The 16272-nt window shown below is 38.5% G+C and overlaps 1 protein-coding gene across 10 annotated transcripts in view; it reads right to left on the minus strand.

Moving 5' to 3' along the window:
- TBL1XR1 (TBL1X/Y related 1) overlaps positions 1-16272 on the minus strand; it is a 117996-nt gene that overhangs the window by 27775 nt on the left and 73949 nt on the right. For 6 of the 10 annotated variants that reach the window (XM_056358357.1, XM_056358361.1, XM_056358358.1 and 3 more), the window contains one exon: positions 12356-12423. The exons of the other annotated variants lie outside the window; for them this stretch is intronic. The gene's annotated coding sequence lies outside the window, so the exon portion shown is untranslated. The remainder of the gene's footprint in view (positions 1-12355; positions 12424-16272) is intronic. 10 annotated transcript variants of the gene reach the window in all.

The following is a 16272-nucleotide window of genomic DNA, read 5'->3' on the forward strand; positions in this document are numbered from 1 at the left end:
AAGAATCTTCCTTTTTTTAATGACCACGATGGTTGAGAAGGAAAAAAAAAAAAAAAGGCAAATCATATGACCCAGCCTGGGAATGCATTGCTTTCTAACTCCACCCAAAAAACCTGCAGGTGTGTACAAGTCCTTTGGGAAGTGTTATTACAATTCTGCTTTACATCCGTATTACCTCTCTTAAAAATAAAAATGAAGTCCCGCACGTGATACACAATTCCTCTTCATTACGCTTTGCCACTAACACTGGGAGTTCCGCAGCCTGGCAAACCTACTGGCTGAACTCAACAGCTATGAGACCACCGTTACGATGACTCGGGGGACCGGGGACACCCCGCAGCCCAGGAAGGTGTTGATACACTAACCACCATTTCTCCAGCTGCATCCAGGCCAATTAAGCCAGTGAGGCACCAATGCCACCAAGGCTGCTCTGATTTATCAACTCAGAGGTGCTGAAGGGAGTGAAAAGGGTGCAATTTAAATCCAACCACTCAGACCAGACAAACTCCCGGATTTGTGAGGTTTCGGCAGGACCTCGATCAGACACCAAATCCGCTGTGTGAGTAGCTTGCAGAGCTGCAGTTTTAATCCAGGGCTCCACAAAACACTGTTGCTGGTGGCTGCTGTTCTACTAAGGTGTTCTCCAGAGGCTCTTTTTCCCAAGACATGGTAGGTCTACCCCAAATGGCTGCTGACCTCAGTAAGACTACATCCAAAGACAATGTTATGTATAGCCCTTTAGAAACAGTTTATAAAGAAAAACTCCTAAAACATGTTAGTGGTTCCTGTTATGTCAAGCATGCAGTGCATGATCAATGTTGTACGTCCTTCTGTGTAAGAACATATTAAAACATCAATTTCAACAAAAATGAACATTTTCTCATACTTTAAAAAAAGAAGTTGAGTTTTCTTTAACTATATTAACTAACTGCTCTAAATACTCCTCTTTGCTCTTTCACATTTTCACTTGAGAGATGGGGTCCAATATTGTATTGGGCACAATACAAATGAGCCCTGATTAAAGTTCTACTACCTGAAAATCTGCAATTAAGAATTCTTTCTAACCTTCTGAATTTAAAGGAAATTTATTTTTTAAAATAAATTAAATGCATAAGTTTTGGTTTAATATATTTCAACATTAAATTTATTGCATTTTTTTACCTGTGTCTCAAAATTGCTATTATTTAAATGTGCCCTTCTTTAAATTTAAGCCTCAATAATCTATGTCAAATGTGAACATGCATAAAAAATTATCCATAATTCTACCTAATGAACCTTCTTACTGATTTCCCATATGATCAAGCTTTGCTAGTTTTCCTTCCAGCAATTTAAAACAAGAGATGCTTCTCATGTTCATCTTCCAACTCTACTGCTTTGCTTTTAACCTCAGGAATACAGCTTCTTTTCCAAATACTAAAAAAAAATGTTTTCCTTTCCTCATCTGAATTGTTTTCCTTAGCTCAGGTGATAAATATTTGTATTCTGTACTTCAGCTTTAGTGACCTAATTTATGGCAAAAGCCTCTGCCTTTCCATGCCAATCTGAGAGCATGAAGTTTACAAGATGAGATACAAGTTTGAAATTCTCCAGGGGAGAAAAAAAAATAAATTACAATCCTGAAAGGGAAGGGGAAAAAAACCCCAACAAAACCACCCAAAACCTTAGCTAAAAATAACAGTTACTGTCTACTTATCTGAGTACTCAGTCCCCAGAAATGCCAAGCAGAGTCCTGAGTACTATTACAAAATAAGCTGCAGATGAAGCCCATTTGTTGGTTTTGCCTAGAGCAAAGTAGTATTTAATTACTGAACTATGAATCTCCTCCCCAAAGTCATATGCTGTGTGACCCAGGAGGCTGGGATTCCGGATGTTACAGCAGAGACACAAGTGACAGTATATTCAGTATCATATTTCCAGGCTATGGCTACAAAGCTGCACACTTTATGCTTTCTAGAGTTAAAAATACATCTTCCTAGACAGCTATAGGGCACCTTGCAGTGATTCTTGGCAGCCATATTTTGTAAATCCCTAGATTGACTACAGAAACAGGACACTTTATTCAATACTCTTTAGGTACTTAAACCTCTTTTTTTCCTTGTTACAGTGCAACACAAGAAGAAATTATGTGTTTGAGGGTGATTTCCCCCCATATTTCCTGTATCAGAATAGCAAAAAGGGATTGTGTATTAGTATTTTAAAGACCTTCTAACTGTTTAGGGAACAATGAAAACAGGCACAATTCTTTCGCATGATAATTGCGACCCTGTTAAAACGGAGGTAGTTCTGATACATCTTTCTGCAGGAGAAGATATGTTATTCCTTCAAAACCTGAAAATCAAGGCCAGCTGCTCAGAACATGCACCTGTATCCCACTAAAACCACCAGCAGAAATTCCTGCCTCATTTTTGGCTATTTCATAAAAGCCATGCTTCCCTGACTCCGCACAGGATCCCAATCCCAAACATCTCATCTCGGTCCCCTGAAGGTGGACAAGCTTTTAATCACCGAGCTCAAGCCTGATGATGCAGGGATTAAATGAAAACTGTCCAGAAGTAGTAGTTAAAAAATTAAATCACCATCCTCTCTCAACACTTCAATAACTTTCAGAGCACACCATGAAATATAACCAAACATAATGAAATTCTCCTTGATCACACACCTAATCCAGACCAAAGGCATTTTTTGGAAAGGAAGAGCCTGTGATTTGAAGAGATGATCCTCAGGGTTAGATTGTTTTACCTGCACACAAGCTGGGCAGATGCCTATGGCAGCAAAACTGGAAATGTGGCGTTCCTAAAACTGACTAGAAACAGGTAACTTCTGATCCATGGCCAGAATTAGCACACCTACCTGGGGAAGCAGCAGTACAGGTATCCATATGGATTGCTTCACAAGATGACCTGCAAAGTTCACCCTCTAGGCTCTGTATGTTAAATGTATCTAACTTTGTAATGGAGAGGGAAGCACCAGACAAACGCTTGTTGTTACTACAGGGAGACACATCTGTCTCTCAAAGGGAAAATTTTCTTACTGGAGGGGCCATCACAGGAATGGTGGTAACATCAGGCAAGCTGTAGAGCTTCCATTCTTAGGCCATTAGACGAACGTCCCTTTAGACAGAGTTATGATCCTTTGGGAATACCTAATTTAAGTAAGTTAAGCCTTTTGCAATCAGACTTACAGACCCTGTCTCAAGAAGGCTTTGTAAAATTGTTAAATGGCTTTGCTAAACACTAAAATAACAGCCTACTAATATTCTCGGGATCTAGACACAGAATAGCTGTAGGTTGCTGGAATCAAGTGCGAGAAAGATTAAAAACTGGAAGAAGCATTATCTGCTATGTTGTTTAAAATCCCATGCAATATACCTCTTCAGCATGCACCCAGATTTTAAGCATGCAACTATACGACTGCTAATCTCCCATGCTGCATTAAAAAGCTTTAGCAAAAAATTAATTATGGATGAATGTGGGAGCACACCCATTAATCCTTGCTTGCATCAAACTGTGTAAAAATTTCAGAGAAAATAACTGACTGAGAAGAGCTCTTGAGTCAGTCAAAACAAGCCCTATCGAGAGCTTCTGCTGAGACTAAGGTAGGGGAGGGACAACATCCAAAAAATGTCTTGTATTTGTGACCATGCACCATTGAAAATAAAAGTACTATGGTTCAAGCTTTTTGATCAAGACCATGTAGAAATCAAACAGTTAAACAGAGTTAAAGATCTCCATACTGTGCTAAGTTTCTGCTCTCAGCTGATAATTATTCTCATTTTCACTGCTGGAAAACCCACCAAATAGTGTGGCTAGTAGCCGGATCAAGAACGTTCCATTTTTTCCAATACATTGTTCCTGATGTTCCCACAATAGATCATTTGGGGCTCTAAGGGACTGTGTCAATTGAATTGAATGATGTGGTCGCCTGCTGGTACATAAATGCAAAGGCAAAGCTGAGGGGGTTTATTTTCAAAACAGGAGACATTGATCCTGTGACAATGTTCCATTACCCTGACTTTATTTCTATTAGAGACAGTGATTACATCTACATCAATTGCTTGAGCTGATGGATATTGGTGCACTAACAGTGACACAGTTTTTTACTATGCTGCTGCCCTGCATACTGATGGCTTACAAAATAAAAGATTCATTCTGAGCTTGGACTAATGCTACTTATTTGTCAATGAAAAATTACTGAAGTGGGGGCTGACTTTCGTAACTAGTTGATTTTCAGCTATCTGTGGGTTTGGGATGGGTCATGTTCTGGAAATCTCAATTGTGGAACGGTGGTTAGTTACCGTGTATAGCCTGGCACGGACTCTATTTGTTATGATTAAAACATTCATATTGCTACCTGATGGTGATAAAACAGCAAACGCAGTTCTTACAAGCATCTGTAGAAAGATATTTCCGCACACCTGCAACAGCATCCCTATCTTGACTGGAGATTTTTTCTTATGGGTGTACGGACTCTTGCATTTTCCCATACCGTCACCCTTTTACAGTTCCTATCTGCTGTACTTGCTATCTTTCCCAAGCTGGTGATCCATCTTCTGGCTTTCATCTCTTGATCTGACAAATGATCTTGAGCCCGTGGTCATGCATTTGCCCTGATTTTCACCTCTTCACCATGCACTGCCTACATGTACTCTGCACTCCTGAATTCATCTCTCCGACCGCTTTCAAGAGCGCTGACTTCATCTGTACTTCTTTTAGTCATTTCTTTTTCTACATTCTTCTTTCACTACTTTTCCATTACCACACGTAAGTTGCTAACATTTTGCACAAATAAACTCTGGTTGTTGAAAAAAAAAAAAATTAAATTCACCTTCAGCAACAGTGATTTCTGTTCCAGCTAAGCCCTATTCATTTTATTTGCCCTTGTCTGTTTAGCCTTGTGCCCTGAGTCATGTCCTGAAGTGCTTGCAGAAGAAAGGCCTTTGTCTGACTTGCTGCACTGTATTTACTGCAGTGGGTTCCCTCATTCTTGATTACTAAGTTGTTTTTTTTTTAATGCTGCCATAACAACAACAAATTGAGGTGATTTGGAGTTATATCTACATAGAGTTACAAAGCACAGCAGAGGTCAGAGCTAGCAGCATCTGAACAACTGCGGAAACCGGGACAACAGCCAGAGTCAGCCAGCCTCTTCTCACGGCATCCCTCTGCCCCACGCTGACACCTACAACTCCTGCTAGCATACGGCTGGGCGCCCCCTTGCTCAAGTCCATTGCATGCTGCACATCCGCAATTTTTCCATAAGCAAAAGTCAAACAAAAAGACCCCAAATCTTCCTTTGTGGTGTGCCCTGGTACTTGCGAAGTTGAGCCGGTAGGGACCCCAGCAGCCCTTGCCTGGGAGATCCGAGAGCATTTGGCTGTGCAGCAGTGAATTTCGCTGGCCTAAGTTTGGAAACACTCATTAGAGGCCACCACTGCCTCTGGTTTTGGATTGAGTGGTGGTTTTTTTTAATGCTAGTTTTTTATGTTTTACTAAGGTTGCTATCAGTACTCGGGTAATTATCCTAAATTCCTGCAGGTCTTTGGGGCCTGGTTCATCTTTCCCAGTGAACAACCAAAGTCAAACTATAACCAAACACACTTACATCAGTCTGGACATAGACAGTTGCAGGAACATGACCTTTTCCAACAAAGGATCCACTCACTCATTTGCCCTTCCCTTGCTGTGTGAGCCTCAATGCTCTCTCCTCAGCGTTTTTAGCACCTACAAAGCTAGTATCAATTGCAGCTTTTATTTTCAGCACAGAAGTTGACAGAACTACCCTATAAATAATACTAACCACATAAACACAGCAAGAGAAGCATTGCTGCAGTGGAAGACCCAGGACAAGGGATAATCCCTCTGTGTATGAACAACTTTCCAACTTTATTTCTGAATATTTCCAACATTATTTCAGAAAAGATCCCAGATTATTAGGCATAGCACGTAACTTCTGCAGTGTTGGGGATATAAACATGTGATTTGATTAGGAGGAAACCAGTGAGACAGTAATGAGGTGCTCTGTTCACAGGGCAGGTGAAGAAGGTTTGATCTACTCTAAACACAAATAAACCCAGCTCATTTCCCTGTTGTTAAGCCTAGTCTTATATGCCTTTCCCATAAGAAAAGAAGTTTTGGAATTGTGTACTCTGGTAGCATCTAGTTTGAGGATAACAAATAATTTCTCTGAAATTCCTTTGCGAGTGCGTGAATGCTGCCAATGTTTTCCTAAGGCAGATGTTTTGTTGAATACTAACAGCTCTAAGTCCACTGTTTCTGAAAAAAGGAGGATGAAATCTAAAACCCCTATGAGAAAATACCATAATGGGGTGGGGGGTAAAAAAAAAAAAAAAGAAAAGAAAAAAAGCCCTAACAACCTCACAGGACACAGAGAAGATCCTTCAGTTACAATTTATTACAACTTCAAGTCAGGAAAATATGAACTGTTAACAAGGGAAGATATCATCTCCAGCTTTAGTGGCCGTTAATCAAGAGCAACTACATCAGAACCTGCTACTTACTGAAGAGTAGGCCAGGTTTATTTATTTATTAAGTGGGATGAAGAAAAAGCAAACGGTGCCCTTCGGATAGGGAAAATAATGAATTAATTATATTACAAATGCAGGGGTTTGTTGTGGTTTTGTCCAATAAAAAAACCTGACTACTTGGGACACAGCCAATACACTCATGAGTTCTGGACTGATGGCAAACAGGTAGATTGGTACTTACGAGTGTTAATAGTAGAAATACACTGTGCTTTAAACATGTTTTTCTCTATTAACCCAGATATTAAACACGTAGAGAATCTAACTGCAGTCAGACAGCAGAATTTGGTATTGAAAATATGTGCTAACATTCATCATATTTAGTGTTCAAGGTTCTCTACAGCCATGAAACATAACCTAAACCCTGGAATAAATTAAATGTAAACTGACAAGTTGTTTCTAGCCCCAAGATGTTCACCTCAAAAGATTTAAAGACATGTAACTCATGACTGACTGCAGCATTATGCATGAATTGAGAGTTTTAAAGAAAGCTTATAAAGTTTACCCTCAGATTAAAACCTCAACTCTTTCCTTTACCCAAGCATTTTCACATCCAGCCCTGTTTACTAAAGCAGCCCAAAATGAGCTTGTGGGAGTCCGCAGGTAAATAACCATTATGAGTTCAGAACCTTTAAAAACAGAAAAAAAACCCAAAAAACAAACCAACCTTTTGCAAAACCAAAAATAATAGATAACATGGTTTTGCAGTTGGTCATATGAACTTAAAAAAAACCCAACCTGTGAATCTGTATTAGATATATCTACTCCCACCCTCCTCCACGATCCCTGCAATATTAGATCGCTAATCTACAAAAAAAGACATCCTTTCCCCATAACCACTCTACCAACACCACCTACAACACCACTTTTATTCCCAAATAAAATCAAATGCAACAGCAGTATTAACAAGTGCAAATGGCAGCTCTGAGTCTTTAAAAACTGTCTTAGAACTATAGCACATTTTTATTCAAGAATAATAAAATTGCAGTGGCTGAGCTTAAACAACAGAGATCACTTAATGCCAACAAGATCAAGTGCAAAAGGGCAATAAGAAACCATCTCCACCTAGGATATTTTTTTTTCAGTTAAAGACTAATTAGCAGGAAGAAATTATTAAATCAGAGCATTCCTCAGCAAAGAGAGATGGACTAATTAAAATTAATTTAACACAAATTTATTTTAGAAAAATGACCATTGAAATGGATCAGAAACTAACCATACTTATTTTAGCACCTCAAGATTTAAACTTCAGGTGAACTATGAAATTAGGTAGCTAATTTTTCCAGAAACCCCTAAATCACTTAGAAGCCTTATTCATCTGTTCTAACGAAGAACAGGATGTAAAGTGCTTGCCTTTCCTGAGTACTTCCTAAGACCAAGTTGACTTGTCTCTCAAAACCCACGACATAAATTAAGAAACAAACACCGGCTGACAAACATTATTTTTGGTATTCAAAGCGTCAAAGCTCTTCTTACCTGTTAAATTTAAATCAATTATTAGAGTAAGAGTTTAATATCCGTGATCTCAGCTCTCCTAAGGAGACTGGGCATGGTCACTCATGAATACACAACCCATTGTAGCCGCAGACAGCATGCAGTCATTCAATCGTCTTAGGCTGTGACACAGCATGATCAACATACCTGTCTTATTTTCTATTTACAATCTAAAATAACAAAAATGTGAGACCAATGTGAAATTCTTATTTCTTCTTTCACTGCACTATATACTCATCCGCAATACAGATGTGATCTAATAAGAAGTAATAGAAAAATAAAGCAAGAGCAACCCAAGCAACATCTCTAAGATGCTGCACCAGCCAAGGCAGCTGGGCAAGCAGGCATGTGTGCCTGAGACAGCTCTGGAGGTGGCAGTACCCAGCAGGTTATAAAGGTTGCTGGCATAGGTCACGAGGGCAGAGTACTACTTTACTTTTACTGAAATAAAAGATTGGGCATTCTTGGGTCACCCATCATCATTGGTGTCTCACGGCTCTCATTGCATCTGCCGCACAGGGTCTAGGAGGCAGCGAGGCAATAACCAAAGAATGAGAAAGGCAGCGAAGTGACTTGCAGACCCATGCCCCAGCTGCCAGTGTGGGACTGGACACTCAGCTACACAAGCTGAGCTGCAGACATGAGACCCTTGCCAGGACACAGGTAGCTCCAACAAAAGCACCTCATCCCCAGTAACTCCGCAACAAGGACTAGATTGTTTTCCAAGCCTGCAAGTACCTCTTTTCTTAATTTACATAATTTTCAGTTTCTGCTACAATAATCACCTTCAATGCAGACATTCAATCTCCACATCTCTACACCTTACTCTATACCACACATCAAAGTTTGACTGTGTAATTTTTCATGAGCAAAACTGTACTGTCTAGGCCTCAGTGTGATGTATTTTGGCAGAGAATGTCTCCATCAGTATCAGCTATACCTGAATTTCCTTAAGAAACAGTATTGATTTTTCCCTTTAGGTATATATGTTTAATGAAAAACTCACTCACGCCTCCAAAGATTGTCTAGCCATTAAGTTGGTCCCCCTTCCCGCATCTGCTTATTTTTTTTCTCTAAATGAAGCTGTATCAAGGGTCTTTTGGCAGAATATTAAGAATAGCATATATGCTGAGGTGATATGCCTATAATACATAGAAAAGACATGCAATACAGTCATCATCCTTGACCAGATTTTCCATACCCTGCAATATATCCTTTTTTTACTGGGAGCTGTTCCAATACCTGAATCATCAAGAGCACTCTTTTCTTTCACAAAATGCCCTAAAAAATAAAAACAAGCTTCTTCCCTTGTCTGTTGAAAATAGAATATTTTACCTAACTCAAATTATCCTAGACCAAGGACAACTTTGAACAAATGCCAAATTCTGATACTTCATCAGTGTTTAAGTCTAGAGGAATATTTATACTACTGTGAAGGAAAAATTCACAGAGATCCGATGAACATGCCTGCCACAACACAGCCCCAGATGGCTCCTGCATATTGTAAAGTCACCTGTATCTGTAGAAGCAATTGAACTCTTAATCTTAGAAGATTAAAGCAGCCTACCAAATGTTCTTCTTGCTAATTTGGCATGTACAGAGGGTCTGGCTAGTGAAAGGAACCTGAACACACCTGTAGAGGGATACACAGTGAGTTTCAAAAAAAATTTGAAAGATGGTTTAAAAGAATGCCACTTCTCCTTTTCCGTATAGCACATGGCATATAAAAAAGCTATACCAAAGCAGCCTGTTGTGTATAAAAGTTTTCTTTTGCAAGGTTAGCATCCTTCAAAGCTGTATGCAAATGCTTACACGAGTGCCTACACACACATCCATAAAAACCTTAAAAATTAAAACTGTTGCCTTTGTACAGTAGAAGCAAGAGAGTCTAACTGAAGCAACTCTTATCAAATGGTCTGAAAGTCACAAAAGATCCAATTAAGATAAAAAGTTCAAACCCAGGACATTTCCTCTTCTTTCTGACTGCTTAGGTCAACATCAGACATCTGTCCTCACTAATTTTTGAATTAATCCCCTTTGAAGCAAACTATTCAAAAGCTGAAGATATATCATCTGTCTGTCCGATGAGGCTTCCCCACCCCCACCCCATCAGAAGGTGCTGTTTTGAATTAAACAGTCTCCTCTACCGTGCAGTTGGAAACATGATCACAGCTTTGTGTAGAGAAAACAGTTTTGCTTAGTCAAGTTAAAACATCAGCAGAGATGGAAACACACCACGTCTTATAACTGCAGGCTACTATTACACAGGCAGCTGCACTGAAATGGTCTTCAAACTGTCCCACAAATGACCTCTACTCTATCTTTTGCAGAATTAAGCAATCACAGTAACTGCTTCTGCTAGTTCAGATTTAAACACATTAGATAGGACGGATTTTCAAAAAAAGAAACCCACCATGTTAGGTTACCTTTACCATACCTCAAACACTGGAATAACAGGTTTCACACATGAACAATTCTGCTCACCCATTTCCAGTAATAGGAGCATTATTTGAAAACAAAGAGATGATAGAGAGCAAGAAGTCCATGACTTCTCCAGATGACATTATACTTTAATAAGTACTGCACAAATTGCTCACAACATTTTGAAAAATTTTCAGTATTTCTCAGACTCCAAAGAGCTCCCATCATCTTTCTTTTCTTACAATATTTATAAAGCTGTGATTTCTTTACTTTGCAGAATTGTCATTTAACATTCTTGAGTAATGATACTCAAAACTTCACAATGCCGTTGCTCATACAAATCTGAAAGCCTATTTTCTTCCACTCCAAGATTTAGAAACTCTAATGTAAGTCTACATGCATGATTTGTGCATACTCAAGGTATTACATGCCTACAGGGCTGGCAACCATATAGTGTGAATAGTACCATGCCCAAGTATTTTAGATAGACCAAATCCAATGCAACGACAGCAGGGAAAATGGCTTCGGTCTTTACACCAATTCACTTGCGTCTTCACATCGCATCCTTTTGCTTCCCTAATTTATCAGCCTCCAGAGCCTCCTCAAGCAAGGGCCCCCCTCCCCCCAATACCTCCAACACAGAAAGATCTACTAGCTTCTTACAATGACTACAGAACCCCATTGAGAAGTTCTTGTGTACCCCACCTTGTTTAAAAAAAACAAAAAAACCAAAAAGAGAACTTGTGAAAGTATGCATAGATACACATCAATCCAGAAGAAGAATTTGAACATATTCTAGTCCAACTGACTTCAATTGCTTAAGTGATTTGTTGGAGCAGAGCCAGTACAATAGTTCCTGCAAGAGCAAGGCCATAAAGAACAGTCAGCAGCATCCTCCTCTGCCTGGGGGGGGGGGGGGGGGGGTGGTGTCTGCTTCCAAGGGAAGGGCTGCTAAAACAAACTCCCTCTGTCTTCGAGGGCCCTCTACAGACCTACGATAATACACAGAGCTTGCTAAAAACTTTTAAGGATTGTGATTTTTTTTTAAAAAAAGACAGACATCTGCTACACCCACAAGACATTTGTTAAATTACAGCGTATATTAAAAAGTCTACAGATACCAATGTGGTATCTGTTATCTACTGCCGAAAGAACAAATACTCAATTGTGCTCTTGCACAATACTTATGCATGGCTGTTGGTAGACTGGTTCAGAATGCATTTTTCCTTCATTAAAAAAAACACGTAATTTCATCTCCCTTGCAACTCTAGCCATGGAGAAGAGATAAGGAAATATGTTTAAGGAAAGTATGCAAAAATCAAAAGAAATGATAGAGGGATCGCAGTTGCATGCATTTAAAGAAAATAACTGCAAAATTGTGAGTGTACATTAAATTTAAGAAGAGGAGACCAGTAACAGCACATCGTGTGGATATTTGCTCTCTGAACCACATATTCTTATTTTCCTTTAGGAAGCCACGACTTTAGCACTTGAAAAAAAACCAACCATACCATAATCAAAACACAGTAAGTTTTCCCCCTTTTAAAAACTGATACAAACTAAACAATAGCCACTCCACACTTCAAGTAGACAATAGTTTTTACAAGGTGTTTTGTCAAAAGGTCTGTTTACTAATATTTCCATGCTGTGAGCTGACGTGTTATACCGTAACAACTCTCCATGAAATTAATACAGATTTACATGAGACAATAACAGCTCCAAAAGGAGCTGTTGAAGACCATTGAATAAAAGAACACTTAATGAAAAGATTCAGCGGGCTGCAGAAACTGATACCTAACAAATACTGTAAATGCACATAATTGCAATTACTAATACTAAATTGTACCAAACTATCAGTCTACTTTTATGACAAATAAATAGATAATTGAGTGTCCTTACCAGAACTACTCTCTGAAACCCCACAAAATTGTGATGTGGCAGCAGTACAGCCCTTGGTATTACACCACCTGTAACACAAACCATATTATGATAGTTTCTATCAATATTTATTTTAAAGGATGAAAAAAGGATAAAAGCTATTTTTCTACCAGTCTTTTTACTAAAGCATTAAAACAACATTGTTTCCTACCGATTGCAATATATGCTTAGATGAGAAAATAATCAAGCAAAATTAAAGACCACCTTTCAATTACTTACATGGAAAATATTCCCAAAAAGTACAGGTACAGTTTCAAGTCTATGCTTTTCTCACTTTTTTTGTTGAAAACAAAACCCTACCACAGAACAGAGCATTAGCTTTAAAGGAATTTCTGTTCTTTTTGGCTGCCCATACTGACAAAGGGAAACTTTATGAGAATCCAGATTAAAGTTTATAAACGTCGAAGTATTGATGCAGTACCTTACTTTATGTGTTAGCTAAAGTACGTAACTAAAATGATTCAGTAGGAAGATAAAAAAATAGGAAGCACAAGGCCATGATCAAACCACCCAGTGTTTTCAAAATTGATGACTTTGGATCTGAACTTAACACCAATAACTTTAAATGAATATGTTATATGAAAGGATCCTTAAAATACCCTCATGGAGTTAATTTCTCCAAGTGACTTGAAAACTTCCAACACTCCCTAGGAGTTAAGTACATTATGCACCTGTGATCAGAACAATTACCCATTCTGTATTTGTATAACACATCGATTCCTACCACCAATATTCATCACAGATTATATCATTAAGAGTGATTTTACATAAACAAAGAGATTAAGGAGAAAGGTTTAAAGGTAGGAGCACAGGCAGACTGTCTGGGCACCACAAAAAAAAGAATCCACATATCAAAAAAATACTGTTTGAAGCAGAACATACTTAATAGTAAAACAGATAATCTTGCCCCAAATGGAAGCAGCTCAGGAAAACAGCAAGCTATTTTCTAAATACCAAACTCCAGCCACAAAGGCCACAAAATGCATTACTAGTAACACTGACACTTTCCAAATACCTCCTTAAAACAAGAACTAAACCCAAGGAAGGCGACACATGCCTTAAACAGCATGTAGCATTTAAGACTTTGCCTCATCTTTAAAATAATCATTGACCTCTAAGAAACCCTCAGCTATTTAGTCTGTTACTAAGTTGAAAAAGACTTGGAAATGTTTTTTCCTTGTGTTGATTGAGGAATTACAGAATATTTTGGTCAGTGATCATTTTCCATGTTTAAATTCCCAAAAGATTCAAATAAACCTCTCCCTCCTTCCTGCAGAGTCCCTGACAGCTGAATGGTCATTTGTCTCTTAAAATATGGGAAGAGCCCTGGGCGAGAGAAAGGAGAATGCCACACCCACTGATGGCACTACAGCCTCCACGTACAGAGAAACTGCAGCATTTGTTTAATTAATATTTACATATTCATGGTTCTACTTTTCAGAATGAGAAGATACAAATGCTATGACCTAGATGTGTGAGAAGTAAATGCTACAAAGCATTGGAGACTGCCAGCTTCCTCACAATAAAGTCAGTTTATTCATTAATACATTTCTATGAAAAACACTCCAGTACCACCACCCTGGACTTGAAAAGCATCCTGGTCCTTCCCTGTAACAACACTTACTGACAGTAGCTCACAAGGTAAGTGAAAAGGTCATGGCCCTATATTAATGTAATTTTAATTCTCTTCTAGGCTATTACTGCCTTGATTGTATGTATCAACTGTATTGCTAAAATTTAAATTAAAATAATAATAATAATAATAATAAAAAAATCAGAAGCAAAGTTTAAAACACATAAAAGTTTAACTCTAAGATGAATGATAGTGCAAAGGTCATTAAAAGGGCATGCTGATCCTGCTGGCTGAACTAACAAGAGGGAGAAATAAGTTTCAACACTTAACATGCTTTGAACTTTGTAAATTTTACTTCTACATTGAGTATGTTTCATTCATTGAGTAAACTGTTTCAAGAAAATAGTTGGTATTACCCCCAAAATGACACCAAACGGGAGGAAGACCCAGGAGGCCCTACAGCAGAGCAGTGTACCACCACAGCCTCAACAGAAGCTGCCTTAAGAGGAATTCCATTCCTCTCCACAATTCCCCACAGAGCATACACAAAAACACAACATACACAGAGCATCAGAAATTCATCATTGCATTAGCCTCCCTACAACAACACCAAGAAACCTGTTTACAGTTAACTAATTTGCCACGGGATGGAGAGGGCTGAGAGGTGCACAGCAAGAATTGGATGCATGGCCCAACTTAGCAGATCCTTTAAGAATGGCTAAGTGACTAAAGTAACTTTTCAGATGGACCCTAATAGCCAGCTACTTCTGCAGTCGCTTGCACCACATAAGGTAACCTTCAGAGAATCCCCTAAATTATATTTATCCTGGAAACACTTTTATTCTGTTTAATAAGTATCAGTAGAATTTACTGCCTGTGCTGCAAAGACACATTACGTAGAGAAAATATGTTCCCCTCACCCCCTTTTTTTAGTATGTTAGTGATACGAACAGAATTTCTAGCATGTAGGATAAAAACTTCATGTTTAATTATATTCCTACCAAGCGATGTGATGAAATGAAGCACATCACAGAGTGCTCACCTATAATCACAGGGTAGGATTTCCTTTACTACATCCACTCTTCAGACTTTGACTCTGCAGTAATGCTGCAGATTGTTTTGTAGGTACATGATTAGTCTTTTTTCTTTCTTACAAGATGCCTATCTACATGTATTTTTCAGAGAATCTGAAAAGAATCAAACTGAAAACCTACAGTCTCATTAAAGAAAAAAAAAAAAAAAAAAAAAAATCAGAGTTGAGCAGGAAGTGAAGGGCTAAAGAGATTTACCAGCCTCAGGGAGAGGACAGGAACAGAAAACACTGCAAAAATGTGGATGATTTTGAGGACCCAACATGTTACATGACGCTCACTGGCAAGCTTAACGACTGTATCTGTTACTAAAATGCTCACGCTCCGTAAGAATTTGTGCATCGTGAGCATGAAATCTTCCCCTCTAGAGCTTAAAATAGCTATACATTTAAAAACAGTACACAAAAATATACATTACTTCCCCATTTCAAGATTAATTACAGAGCAGGAATTTTATCATACTACCACCAATACACGTGATGATGCCACATGTAAACATACTGCACTTATTTTGGCACAGGACAGCAACAGAAACGATAGATTTAAAAGGATTCTGTGAAATGTCACTCTCTCCCTTGTAGTTTATTAGTATCGGTGAAGTTGGGAGCCAGGGTACCCAAGAAGGCCACGCTGGATTAATCTGCCACTAGAGCGTGCTCCTCTATCAGCACGGAGTCCTATTTACCCATTTCAGGGGTGGGGTTTTTTCCACAACCTTTTCCATTTTGCTAACTGAAAGAAACACAGGGGAAAAGTGTCTTGTACTTCTCTAAATTGCAGCAATATAGCTATCTAAACTAAATTGACTTAATCTTTTAAAGGGATAGCTTTGTTTGCAACCCTCTCAAGCTTTTGGACCGCAATTTCCATCACAGATTCTTTTCTTCCATGACTTGTAGCTGAAATCCTTACTACTATTAGATTGGGACTTCTTAAGTCAATGCCATTTTTAAAAAATAATCAAAAATTGATTTTCAACAAACAAGTAACATTTCTTTTTTGAATGACTGTCTAGGGTTTTTGCTTGTTTTGTTAATAAATCATGTATAGTTAGGGGAAAAAAGACAGAAAAGTAAATTATGTACTCATAAAAAGTACTGATATGCATTTTATAAATTGCATATGGCCCGTTTGGGAGAGAGGAATGATTTGCTTTCAGGAAGTAGTGTTTACTGCTGTCTTCCCCACTAGACCACCTGTTAATAGTATTTGAT

This window comes from Falco biarmicus, chromosome 13 (assembly GCF_023638135.1).
Source record: "Falco biarmicus isolate bFalBia1 chromosome 13, bFalBia1.pri, whole genome shotgun sequence".
NCBI classification, from domain to species: domain Eukaryota; kingdom Metazoa; phylum Chordata; class Aves; order Falconiformes; family Falconidae; genus Falco; species Falco biarmicus.